Raw genomic sequence first — 14,234 nt, forward strand, 5'->3', positions numbered from 1 at the left:
GGTCGTCGTATACGTGGGTTACTCACATCCAACCCACGTGTACACAGTTGAATTTTTGGGCATAGTTTCCCATGGTCAAAACTTTGAAAAAACTTTTAAAAACTATCATAAAGCATTACAAGTAGGATTTGAGGATTACTTGAAGACTTTGGGGTGATTCGAACGGTCCAATTGTTCAGAGGAAAGCTTGCTTTATTTTGCTACACAGCTCTTTGCTCCAAACAAAAATGAAAAAACTATGAGTCCAAAAGTCATTATATAACTTTGAAATTGCAAAATATTTTTTCAAAAATTGATTTTTGTCTCATGGATTTTTTGACCTATGGGCTTGGATTGTCGAGAGTGGGTTGTTTTTACAAGAAATTTTGGATACTTCTTCGAGATTTTATTTCGGTCCCATGACCACTGACCCATCATGGCAGGTATCGTTCTCTCACTGGCATTTAGGTTAGGGAAAACCATTTTCTGCTGCATCTTGCATACTAGCCTCCATTCAGCGATACATTAGTCGTAGTGTCAACCCCATCGTATCTTGGTCAACAAACCATTTTTCACTCGCCGATTTTTAAATCATGATGCGATGGTAGAGCCATCCTTTACATGGGCATCTTAGTTAGAACGTCACTGACAATTGTTGCCAATGTTGCTATACTGAGTAGGCTTGGGAGTCCTCTTTAGTCCCGCCATGACTGATGCATTAAAGACACATTCTTCTTTCTTCTGCGCTAATTTATGGCCTTATACCCTAGAGGCTCCTTGTGTTGAGTTGTATTGTTGCATTTCATTTTGAATATTTTCACCTTTTGGCCTTGAGCCAACTTCACTTGGACTCATGTTTAAGCCACTTATTTGACCATGTCTTCTGCAAAGTAACCATGCAATCACTTAGCTTGTGCAACTTGATGCATCCTTTTACCCGTGGAAAGAGCATCCCTTTGAGTGTCCTTGACCAGTTTTGCCTCCCTACATTGAGCATAGGAATGTTCCCCTCCTAGGAACTAGATCATCTGTTTCTCTGACACTCATTCTTTCCACTGTACTATAACATTCTTTTATTATTTTTCCAGCTTAAAGAAAAAGACAAAAAATATATATATATATTCCAAAAAGAGTGGGAATGGGACGACATTTCCATATTTTGTTGGCAGCTAGAGTCAATCATGTCGCCCTTGAACGAAGCACTCAAAAGAAAGTCTCTCCTCCATTCGGGTTGGATTTATTTTGACTTAGGAGCACCTTAACCTTGTTATTGAGTTAGTACTCCTCCGATTGGTTACCTCTTCCAATCATATGGAGATTTTGCTTATGCCTCTTGCATGACAAACTTATACAGAGTTATCTTATGTTGCCATATAGTCATCATTGAGTCGTGCTTTTGTTCAAGGGAAGTAAACCTGAGTCGACCTCTCTGCAATGTCTCTTGACCTATTTTTCAGTCGGTCATCCCTTGCTGTCAATGTCATGTTTTTCATCACATCAGTTATATTGGTCCTTTGCTCGTGCCGGTTTGAGAAGGTCTCCATTGACTTCTTGCTAACAGGTATTGTCCTTATCAACTATGACAAATTGCTCTGAAGGCAGATCTAGAGCCGCACCCTAGCCCTATTTTCATTATTGATAGGTCACCTTGTGCTCAGCATCGATTAATATCATGGGTATTTGACTGAGTGGTTTCCCTTGTGTTCAACATCAACTTTCATTATCACACATTGGGATTCGTGCAGTGCCTTGGTTTCCATTTGACCCTATTGGTGGATTCCTCGCCTCTGTGTCAGCTTTCATTATTGGTTTGTTTAGAGGGTTTCTATCGTGTGCTAGATACATCTTGTGTATGCTGGAAACGTGCTTCGGTTGGGTTACTACATCTTTTTCGTCCGATTCCTTCTACGTTATTGGCCTATGGGTTACACTCGCGCTAGATTGATGAAGGATGCCTTAATGCCTTCCTTATAGCAGATCTTTTCCTATCGACTACAGCTCATTTGCTCTGGGAAAAAGATCTAGAGTCCACTTTGCAGTACCTTGGGGTTTGCAGTCACCAGTGGTAGATTCCTTCACTATTGACATTGGGAAACCATTATTGTCTCCTGATTGACATATTCTTTCAAGTGTTCGACTTCAGCTCATTCATTCGCACTTGCTAGATTGTACTAGGTACCTTGACTCTCATTATCATTATCGGTGAGTAGTCTCGCGTTTGTTAACGGTTTACATCAATGACCGGTAATCAAACGATTTCTCACGTGGTCGACCTCAGATCATTCATTCCCATTGTGTAGAAACGTACAGCGACGGTCAGTGAAGACCTTGGGTTGCATCAACATGTTTTGGTTCAATTGTCAGTTGCTCCTGTTGCTGCTAGTTGACACCATCCACCTTATATGTTGCAGTTCTTCACAGCGAAATCTTATATGTTGGCATTTGAGTTGCGATGTAGTATCATTTTATTCCATCATGTTCATTTGGTACTATTGGGATCAGTTTTTGACATCATTGATCAGCTTCATCCTTCAGCATCATTGATTGTCTTCTTATATGCGATATTCAGACATGTACTTTTTCGATCATGATCAGATGATCCATTATATACTTTCAGTTCCTTTATACTAGTATACATATTGGATCCTCTTGTACTTGATATGTGGACATGCTTTACTTTCTCTAAGCGTGTGTATGCCCACCTCAGACAGCAGTTTCTTTCTGATCTCTTTTGATGGCTTGGCAGGCTGAATTCTAGTGAAGTCCTTCTCAGTCTCGACATGATTCTTTCCATACACTTAATATATTTCAGCCATCATGTACCCCTTTTGACCTCATATATTAGGGGGCATATGTTATAGCACCATTTACCCCTCTTGGTATATATGATGCTTTATTTTATGGCCTAGGGCAACCCCTCATTCCAGACTTGGTCTAAATATATAAAAAACAGTGTTTTATTCCCTGTATGCTACTTTACCCTGAGCTAAAAGCGTGTAAACGCTGGTCAATCAATACCCAACCTGTGTATATGTATTGAAACACTTAAAAAAATAAATTTCCTTAATTTTTGGCGGAATTCACGAGTTTTACCTTTTTATTACCTCCTATTGCCCATGGCCCAATTGTTTCCCAACTAAAAAACTAATTGGGAGAGGTATAAATAGACATCTATGGGAATGCCTTAAGGAGGAGAAGAGATAGAGTTATTATACTGAGATTATCCCTTACTGAGTCTGATGAATCCCTGTGCCTCATGCACTTCCCCAAGCTTCATGAAACCCTTGTTTGCTTGATTATAGATATCCTTCCTTTTGATTGAACTATCATGGTGTTGGTGATGGAAGAAGATTGTTGAAGGTTGGGATAGGACGAATCCAGAGGACAATTCCGCTTGGAGCTAGAGAAAGACTCGGGTGAATTCTCTCCATGTTATTTATATCTTACTGCAATAAAAGAAATGTTGTCTTGTTTCCAAAATTAACTATGTTTATGCATCAAATTATGTTTTAATTCATATATGAATTTCGTTTTGATGTATGATCAATCATTTGTTTATATGATATAAAGTCAATTCCATGAATATGCTTTACTTCTATACTTATATGTATGTCCGAATTGAATGATTTTCAGGTTTGAAGAACATCGGGAGTCGCAGAGGGTCTAAACCCTACGGGACCTACTCAAACAAAGGAAATTTGGGTACGGTCGCTCTTACATAGTTTGATAATATAAGCATCTTGTCTGAGCTGTATGAGTATTTCTTGTTGTAGTTTACTTCTGCTCTATTAGGGTTCTAACCCAAAGCCCTAGGGTGCTTTCACCCGAAATAATTGTTTGTGCCAACTTAAGGTGTGACCTATTATTGAACCCACCAAACACTGATAAATATTGAGATCAATATATGTATAGGAATTGAATGGTTTTTTTGGTTATTTAAGCATATATCTCCCTTAAAAGAAGTTGGAAATCAGTTGGGAAAATGCAAGGTGTCACAATTTCATTTTGTATATTACCATCTGTACATATTGTTCCCCAATAGAGTTGGAAAAATTCAAAATATTTATATTTCATTTTATCTTTTACTCAACATAATTATGCTTTACAAATATTTTCTATTTTGTAATTGTTCATGTAGAAAATATCACTTGCTTCACTTGTTTGTTGTTGAAATACATAAATATTGTTGGGTTCACATGATAAAAATAAAATGTCTTGTTATTTGTTGTAGTAGATAACAAAATATAATAAGAACATTTTTTAATGAGTTTTGGTGGCTGGAAAAAATCCTTGTAGATATTGATAATTTTAAAACCCTTCAGACATTGTAGTTTTGTAACTCTTATCCATGTAATCACTGAATGTGACATAGAGATTTAGTAATGCTTGAGATTTTTCCCTTCATTCATTATATGTTGGTTTTTCTTTATGCCTAACCTTCACCCATAAATGACAAGCCATGTTTATCAAAATTGTTATTCATAAAAAAATTGAAACTTGCACTTGGAAAGGTGAGGAAGGTAGAGAATACAGATGCTTGCTTACCATACATTTCAAGCTACAAGGAAACCTTTTCATATCTATTAATTATCTCCTCCCTTAATTGTGTAGTATTTTGTTGTCTTCTGACTTATATTGTTGTTTTACTCCTGGATATGAACTTGAATGTACAAAGGTGGCAATAGTTATCCCCAAAGAACATTATTTTGGACTCGAACAATGGCCTCCATTTCAAGCTTTCCCTGTGGGGATTAATTAGAAATGGGTCAATAGGTGTTATTTCAAATTGGTTCAATCAAATTATTTCAAATTGGTCTGAAGGAATTGCTCTGAAATGGTCTAATGCAAGAATATATTGGTGTTATATGTAGTATTTGACCCATGTAACAAAGAAGCATTGAAGAAGAATTAGATAAATAATCTACAATTATCTAAGTTAGTGAAAATGGAAAATTTAGTCGATGAATTAGTGGAGATTGTGGAAAATCAATTACAGATAATTTACATAAAATAAATGAGGTTTTTACCTACCCCTTGGTCCCCATAGTATCACTTATGTTCATTCATAAATTCTATGAAAAAAATCATGGATTTCATATTTGAAAACATCAAAAAAAGGGTTTGTGATTCAATTATGTTTTACCATTATGAGTAGATTCAAAAATACGAATAGAATTGATATGATGATGTTTTATTATCATTATTGTCTAATAAAAGTGTTCTTATCCATGATGGTTGAAGTCCAATCTCAATATTAATGTTGAATTTTTTTATTTTTCAAGTGCAATAGATACAAGCACTAATTTCTAAAATATTGATAATGACTTCTATTGATGTAGATAATCTTTTAGCACTTTCAATTTATCATCAAGTAATTACACTATATAAATTCAACCATAAATCCACAAGGATAGTAGAGATCACAATGCATAAATAGAACATAATATTGACCCTGGAAAACCCACTTGAGGGGAAAATCCAACAACCTTTTCCTTAAAGAAATTCTTAAGTTCAACAAGAGATACACCTAATTTTGCTAGTCATGCTATGGTCAAACCTGGTCATCCATCCCTTTTGTCAGTTCAATCTTCTACCCAACAAACTCGACCCTCTTTAATCTTCCTAAGCCGAAACTTGGCCTCCCAGAATCTGTCTAGAAACTCGGCCCTACCACCTAGAATTTTGCCCCTACTACCCATATATACCCAAAAAATCACATGTGCGAAGTCAAGGAGGGAGAGAGAAATGCTAAAGATGAATTTTTCCTTTGTCCTTCTTCTTCTCATGGATGCCCAAAATATATCTTGTTGTGTGAGAGATCGAATGGTGTCTTATGGAGGAATTTGAGTGCCTTATTTATAGTGTTTTTCCTCTCTGAGCAGGTGTCTCTTCACTCAGGCCGACTTGACTTGAATGAGGGCCAACTTGACAAGTTTGGATCCAAAAATTCAAAATGTTCTCTTTTAAAACCGATATGAAGAACATGTCTTATTTTAATCATTTCAATGGCTAATCAAATAAAATTACATGAAGAACATGTTCTACATTTTCATTATATATTTCGACCACTAAAATATGAATTATGAAGACTGACCATCGAGTAATTCACCAGGTTTCTGCCATATTTCTAGTCCCAAATAGTAGTGCATTAATCCAAGATCATTCATATCAAATCCAGCAACCAACTCCCTCTTACACTAAATAATTAGATTCTCTATACTTTTCAAGAATAAGTAATCAATGTACAATAATAGAATCACATGTTCATTCTTCACAACCTTGATATATAGGTTTGGACCAACATCACTTTTTGAGAAACCAAGTCTTATCAAGTAGCCATCAATTTGTAAATGCTAGGCTCTATGTTCCTTCTTAATTCCATACAAATATTTCTTCAATCTGCAAACATTAGACTCTTTCCCATGAACCTAAAAACCTTGAGGTTGTTCTATGTATACTCCTTCTTCAATCACACCTGTTAGCGCTTGAGATTTCACCTCAGGCTGAAAAGGTAAACCTTCAAGGCTACATCAAACCATTTCACCTCGTAGCTAGCCCTACGAGGTATGAGAAGGCTCTCTCTGGTCAGATTTGATAGATCTTATAATATAATTAGGCTGACCAATTAGAATCAAAGATATTAGGCTAGTAAATTGATAGGGGGTTTGGATTTAATGATTTTTGGGGTTTTTTAATGGAATGGCGGGGCTTTTCTGGGCTACATGGGCAAAATTACAGCTTCAAACAGAAAAATATAATGACTACACAGGTTATGAACTAAGGCAAGGTAGGCATGCAATTTAACACCAAATCTGGTTTCAAACGGGATGGCAAGACTGGTGAGGAGTTAAGGAGGGCAGACAATAACTCTGAATCCTCCTTAAACAGTAGAAAACATCGAATGCGAACAAACTTATAGGAGGAGCATATAATACTATGAATTCCTACCTAATCACTTCATTTGTTCAGCTTGAAAGGGTCATGAAATGAAATGGAATATAACTGATTACATATGAGACAAAGGGAAAAACTCATGCTAAATCAACATACCACATGAATCTCAGCAAACAGAGCTGTGAAATTCCATTAAATTCTCTGCAGAAAACTGTACATTACAAAGCTCTCTGCTTCTCCAGCAGCTCCCAGCACTCAGAAAAAACTCTACTCTCTTCACTCACTCTCAAAAAAAAAAAAAAAAACTCCCCTACAAATGAATTTTTAATACATTAAATAAAAAAAAACTGCCCAAAACAGGGGCGCTGTTTTTTTTTAACTGACTACCTCCGCTCTCCCTCTTTTTTATTACAAAATCATTATTTTTATAAACTACTCTAAAACAAAACAACAGATTGACCCACAATCCGGGCGCTGTTTTAACTAAAGCAATAAAAATAGAGGAGAATCCTCCATCTGCTCCTAAAGATAGAACTGTCTTCCATTATTCCAGCGTGAAGATTTCGAATGGCCCATGAAAACTGGCTGATGATAGAAATAAGTAATCGCACCTTTGAATGCCACTTTGCAACGATTGCCACGTTACTGATATATTTAATTCATATGCAGAAGGTTCTATAAAACAACGACTTATGTATAAACAACTCAATACTGTTTAAAATCCTCTGATGGCCACTTAAAGATATCAATTGGGGCGTAGATCCACTTGGAGATTTAACTGAAGCTATTAATAGAAGATCGAATCTTATTTTTCTGTTATGTAGGCTCTCATTGATGACACAATCCTCCCATGTTGACAACTGGCCAGCCACGCGGTCTTCACATCGCATACCACTCTGGAAGATGGCTTCTGCCGAAATGACCACGGAAAAGATGTTTGCCACTTTGAGGAAATTGCCATATTGGGAACGGTAATATTGAATTTTATTATGCTATAAAATTTCTATTAGCTGCTGCGTTTTGAATTTTTTCTATAACTTCATTGATGTTCATGGTCCCGAGTTCTCTTTCATCTTTGCCACTACCTTTCGACGATATTGGACCTGAGTGCCTGTTACAGGTTACAATACAGGTTTGCACTGGAGAAAGCCACAAAGAAACGTCACCAGCATAACGCTCTATCAATATGCCAAAGAATCTTTCAAGAGATCTTAGGATGGCCCTGTGAATCATGATGGGCCGTTTTTTTCTCTGAATTTGAATCAATATAGAATAGATCAAATCGCTGAGGCAAATTGAAATCAACCTGAACTGTAGGCAAACTAGGAAATACAAACCCACTGGTACTATACACTCTTTAGATTTTGACAAAATTAATGTACTGCTTGCTTTAGAGAACTAAACTGCTGCATTCTGGTGGAGGAACGGGATATCTGTTTTTGTCTCCGCAGTAGTCATAGATCATGTAATTTTTGCGCACCCACTTGGAGATGTGTCTATTAGATCTGACTTGGCACGCCCCCTCAACGCGGAAGTTTGTATAAGAAGCCGCAAAGGGAGCGTTGCTCCAATTGGTATTCACTTGCCCTCTTTGAGTAGCCCAATCATCCGCATTCCACAAGCTGGAGAAAACTCCCATGGCTTGGCTGTTCAAGAACGGCACCCACATTACTTGATTTTTCTTGTATACTCTGATGGGAGTGGCGTCCACATAGAATATGATGTGATGCGGGTTCCACTTAATGGGATATGTGTGAAAGTCCGCAGTGGGGTCGAACCACAAACAAATGCGTTGCTCTCTCTTCCCAATTTCATGGGCGTATATGTTCGTCTGCACAATGTAAGGCTCCCCAGACACATTCTCCAGAAATTCAAAATCCATTTCATCATGCTTTGCCCCTGCATTCGAAGAGAGTTGCAACATATATATTCCATATCCAATGTCAATCAACCATAAAATGCACCACTTCCTTCATCAACAGAATAGTCCCCCCCCTTGTCTTTGAATATTGAAAGGCAATGCACTCCACTTTTTAATACTCCTGAGGTAAGCCGTACCTCGTCTTCTCTCATGCCTTCCAGCCCATGTGAACTACCAGAACTTGATGACTGAGATGCCTGCATTTCTGATGTGTTGGCATGACTTATACTGCAAACTAATGTCTTCATTCCTATGATGAGAGTCCTTATTAATTTCTTGCAATCTTTTAGCTCCTGGGAAAGCCCTAAAGGGTTCTGAAGGTTCAAAGCTGTCTGCACAGGTAGCTCCAGCTTCAATCGTAAACTGTATTGTTCTTTCCCATCTTCATAATCTCCAATTAGCTGAGGAATAGTGTGCTTTAATGTACTGAACTTGCTCACAAAAGCTTCTAATATAATTCCCAGTAAGGCTCGACTTTTTCCTTGCTCGTAGGGTCCACACCTCTGATAAAGATTGGTTTAACCAAATTAAGCATCAATCGGGCAGAAGTTGTCTGCATGCTGAATGACAGCGATGAGTCATTCAAATTTCTGGAAAACAAGTTTATAGCTTGGGATAACTGCTTAAACGAAACCTTGAATCGAACATGCTGAATAACCTTTGCAAGAATATCATATGCCAATGGCTTTAATGTTTCACAAGCTCGGCCAGTACCCAATAAAACCCTCTCCTCCAATAAGGTATCAGTCAGTGTGAAAAATCCTCGCCCGAAATCTGTTTGAAGAACTCGCCTTGTGTCACGAAGTAACTCCTGGCGAATCAAAACTGAATCCGGGCAAGTAACAAGCAGATTTACTATGCTCTTTGATATAATCTCTTCATATGGTTGGATAGAATCAGCAAAGCTCCCAAGTAAATATGTCAAACATGAAATAGTCTTGACTTGTGCAGACTTCAAATCAACATAATGATTTTTCAAGTGAGGTGAAACATGCTGGGGATCAGGAATGGATATTGCGTCCACCATCAGAGGGTGGAGAACAGGCACGTTCTTTTGCATATAATGTCCATGGAAGGCAAAAAGAATTATTATAATCAAAGGGCATTCTGTAACAATTTTGAAGGACATAGTGCTTGGATTCAACTGTCCAGGAATTGGCCCTCCAGTTAGTCTCTGTGGACTAATATATCCAATGGAATATTGATTAGTTGCCAACTGACTATCATTTCCATTTGATTCATTGAAACAGTAATTGACAATGGCTTTGAAGTTCTGATAAACCATTCTGTGGCCAAGTTGTTCCTCTTTGATAATTATTGCTGCTCTAAGGAGCTGCAAAGTTTCGAAATGAATGACTGGATGTGCCACTGTAGAAAACCTCTGTACCATGATAATTGAAACCATATGAAGATAAAACTTGACCAAATTCATCAATAGTAGAGTCTGATGTATGTTTTGCTTTCTTTTGTTTTTGCAGGGATAGAAGCTTGAAGTTTGCTGCTGTCTTTTGAAAAGCTGGAGATAAATTACACAAATTTAAACAACACATTAATGATTTCTTCTTCAAAACCCCGTTTTGAAGAAGAATCAATCTCTGACAAGAGACGGAGTCTAACATCGGCTCCATTTGGGATGGCAGCTGCAGCTTCCTGGAGGTGCCAAGAACCGCAGAACTTTGGGAGAGCAGACCGTGCCTCCACCATTGGGCAATGGAGTCATCATCAACAAATCAACACCTGACTTATTTTCAAACTGAAACTGAACTCAAACAAACTAAAAGCCAACTGAAACAAGATGCTGCCCTTATAGCTGCTTATTTATGTACAAAACCTATTCTAATCTGCTGTACAAACAATAGATCAGGTAATGCGATAATGCCAAATTAACCATGCTAGTAAACCTGGAAATGAAGCCGCTTGAGAATGCTGCCACGAAGTCACAGATGCAATTGCTGGCAGCCCTTCATGCTCATAATGATCCTGGTCACCGAGAAGACAGCCCGATCGGTCAATCAAGCTGAAAAATGTGTCCATGTAGGCCGCAATAGGATCACGGACACCGGCCTCTGTTGGCTGCCCCAACTCTGCAATACATACTTCCAGCTGCACATTGTCAATGTATACCTCTATAGGCAAGTCTGTTATTGCTTGTTTCGATGGAGGAAGGATTTCCAAGAACTTTTTAGGGTCTTGGAAATCATAAGAGTAGATCTGCTCATCGAGATATTGAATCTCATTTTCAACTCTTTCAACCACTAATTCATAAAATCTAATTTTGCCTTCAAGATGAAGCTTCGGAGATTTCACACATTGAAGGAAAATACTGAAAAATTCTTCATTAATGTCAATACCTGCTAACATCTCTCTAACTCCATCTAGAACTTCACAAAGTGCAGGGTCTGCCACATACCCTACCATTGCATGAACATATCAACAGGCACTGGAATGTCTGGATCAAGTTGGAGTCGCCAGGTGAATGAATCAGCCTGCATAAGTATCTGACTGCTGTCCACCATCAGCATCAGATCTGAATTTGATACATGTACTGGGGCAAAATACAATCGAAGTGCTACGTTCACAAATCCCACGGAGATAGACTGAAGCAGCGTTTATCTACTAACGCTGATGTAAAACAAGAGCGTTTTCGAAGGCTTCTGGCGTAACTTCAGGCTCTGTCTAAGACTTATGAAATAACACATCAATCCATAAACAAGTTTGTTCTCCCCAGTATGGTCGCCAATATATTAGCGCTTGAGATTTCACCTCAGGCTGAAAAGGTAAACCTTCAAGGCTACATCAAACCATTTCACCTCGTAGCTAGCCCTACGAGGTATGAGAAGGCTCTCTCTGGTCAGATTTGATAGATCTTATAATATAATTAGGCTGACCAATTAGAATCAAAGATATTAGGCTAGTAAATTGATAGGGGGTTTGGATTTAATGATTTTTGGGGTTTTTTAATGGAATGGCGGGGCTTTTCTGGGCTACATGGGCAAAATTACAGCTTCAAACAGAAAAATATAATGACTACACAGGTTATGAACTAAGGCAAGGTAGGCATGCAATTTAACACCAAATCTGGTTTCAAACGGGATGGCAAGACTGGTGAGGAGTTAAGGAGGGCAGACAATAACTCTGAATCCTCCTTAAACAGTAGAAAACATCGAATGCGAACAAACTTATAGGAGGAGCATATAATACTATGAATTCCTACCTAATCACTTCATTTGTTCAGCTTGAAAGGGTCATGAAATGAAATGGAATATAACTGATTACATATGAGACAAAGGGAAAAACTCATGCTAAATCAACATACCACATGAATCTCAGCAAACAGAGCTGTGAAATTCCATTAAATTCTCTGCAGAAAACTGTACATTACAAAGCTCTCTGCTTCTCCAGCAGCTCCCAGCGCTCAGAAAAAACTCTACTCTCTTCACTCACTCTCAAAAAAAAAAAAAAAAACTCCCCTACAAATGAATTTTTAATACATTAAATAAAAAAAAACTGCCCAAAACAGGGGCGCTGTTTTTTTTTAACTGACTACCTCCGCTCTCCCTCTTTTTTATTACAAAATCATTATTTTTATAAACTACTCTAAAACAAAACAACAGATTGACCCACAATCCGGGCGCTGTTTTAACTAAAGCAATAAAAATAGAGGAGAATCCTCCATCTGCTCCTAAAGATAGAACCGTCTTCCATTATTCCAGCGTGAAGATTTCGAATGGCCCATGAAAACTGGCTGATGATAGAAATAAGTAATCGCACCTTTGAATGCCACTTTGCAACGATTGCCACGTTACTGATATATTTAATTCATATGCAGAAGGTTCTATAAAACAACGACTTATGTATAAACAACTCAATACTGTTTAAAATCCTCTGATGGCCACTTAAAGATATCAATTGGGGCGTAGATCCACTTGGAGATTTAACTGAAGCTATTAATAGAAGATCGAATCTTATTTTTCTGTTATGTAGGCTCTCATTGATGACACAATCCTCCCATGTTGACAACTGGCCAGCCACGCGGTCTTCACATCGCATACCACTCTGGAAGATGGCTTCTGCCGAAATGACCACGGAAAAGATGTTTGCCACTTTGAGGAAATTGCCATATTGGGAACGGTAATATTGAATTTTATTATGCTATAAAATTTCTATTAGCTGCTGCGTTTTGAATTTTTTCTATAACTTCATTGATGTTCATGGTCCCGAGTTCTCTTTCATCTTTGCCACTACCTTTCGACGATATTGGACCTGAGTGCCTGTTACAGGTTACAATACAGGTTTGCACTGGAGAAAGCCACAAAGAAACGTCACCAGCATAACGCTCTATCAATATGCCAAAGAATCTTTCAAGAGATCTTAGGATGGCCCTGTGAATCATGATGGGCCGTTTTTTTCTCTGAATTTGAATCAATATAGAATAGATCAAATCGCTGAGGCAAATTGAAATCAACCTGAACTGTAGGCAAACTAGGAAATACAAACCCACTGGTACTATACACTCTTTAGATTTTGACAAAATTAATGTACTGCTTGCTTTAGAGAACTAAACTGCTGCATTCTGGTGGAGGAACGGGATATCTGTTTTTGTCTCCGCAGTAGTCATAGATCATGTAATTTTTGCGCACCCACTTGGAGATGTGTCTATTAGATCTGACTTGGCACGCCCCCTCAACGCGGAAGTTTGTATAAGAAGCCGCAAAGGGAGCGTTGCTCCAATTGGTATTCACTTGCCCTCTTTGAGTAGCCCAATCATCCGCATTCCACAAGCTGGAGAAAACTCCCATGGCTTGGCTGTTCAAGAACGGCACCCACATTACTTGATTTTTCTTGTATACTCTGATGGGAGTGGCGTCCACATAGAATATGATGTGATGCGGGTTCCACTTAATGGGATATGTGTGAAAGTCCGCAGTGGGGTCGAACCACAAACAAATGCGTTGCTCTCTCTTCCCAATTTCATGGGCGTATATGTTCGTCTGCACAATGTAAGGCTCCCCAGACACATTCTCCAGAAATTCAAAATCCATTTCATCATGCTTTGCCCCTGCATTCGAAGAGAGTTGCAACATATATATTCCATATCCAATGTCAATCAACCATAAAATGCACCACTTCCTTCATCAACAGAATAGTCCCCCCCCTTGTCTTTGAATATTGAAAGGCAATGCACTCCACTTTTTAATACTCCTGAGGTAAGCCGTACCTCGTCTTCTCTCATGCCTTCCAGCCCATGTGAACTACCAGAACTTGATGACTGAGATGCCTGCATTTCTGATGTGTTGGCATGACTTATACTGCAAACTAATGTCTTCATTCCTATGATGAGAGTCCTTATTAATTTCTTGCAATCTTTTAGCTCCTGGGAAAGCCCTAAAGGGTTCTGAAGGTTCAAAGCTGTCTGCACAGGTAGCTCCAGCTTCAATCG

General features: G+C 38.3%; 2 pseudogenes; both read right to left on the reverse strand.

Moving 5' to 3' along the window:
- Positions 1–8,263: 8,263 nt before the first annotated feature.
- Positions 8,264–8,797, reverse strand: LOC149217644 (xyloglucan endotransglucosylase/hydrolase protein 9 pseudogene; annotated as a pseudogene).
- Positions 8,798–13,344: 4,547 nt separating this feature from the next.
- On the reverse strand, positions 13,345–13,878 carry LOC149217645 (xyloglucan endotransglucosylase/hydrolase protein 9 pseudogene; annotated as a pseudogene).
- Positions 13,879–14,234: the final 356 nt, after the last annotated feature.

This window comes from Pinus tabuliformis, chromosome 1_1, assembly GCF_031772625.1.
Source record: "Pinus tabuliformis cultivar Carrire ecotype Pingquan chromosome 1_1, CPIR1, whole genome shotgun sequence".
Classification (NCBI taxonomy): domain Eukaryota; kingdom Viridiplantae; phylum Streptophyta; class Pinopsida; order Pinales; family Pinaceae; genus Pinus; species Pinus tabuliformis.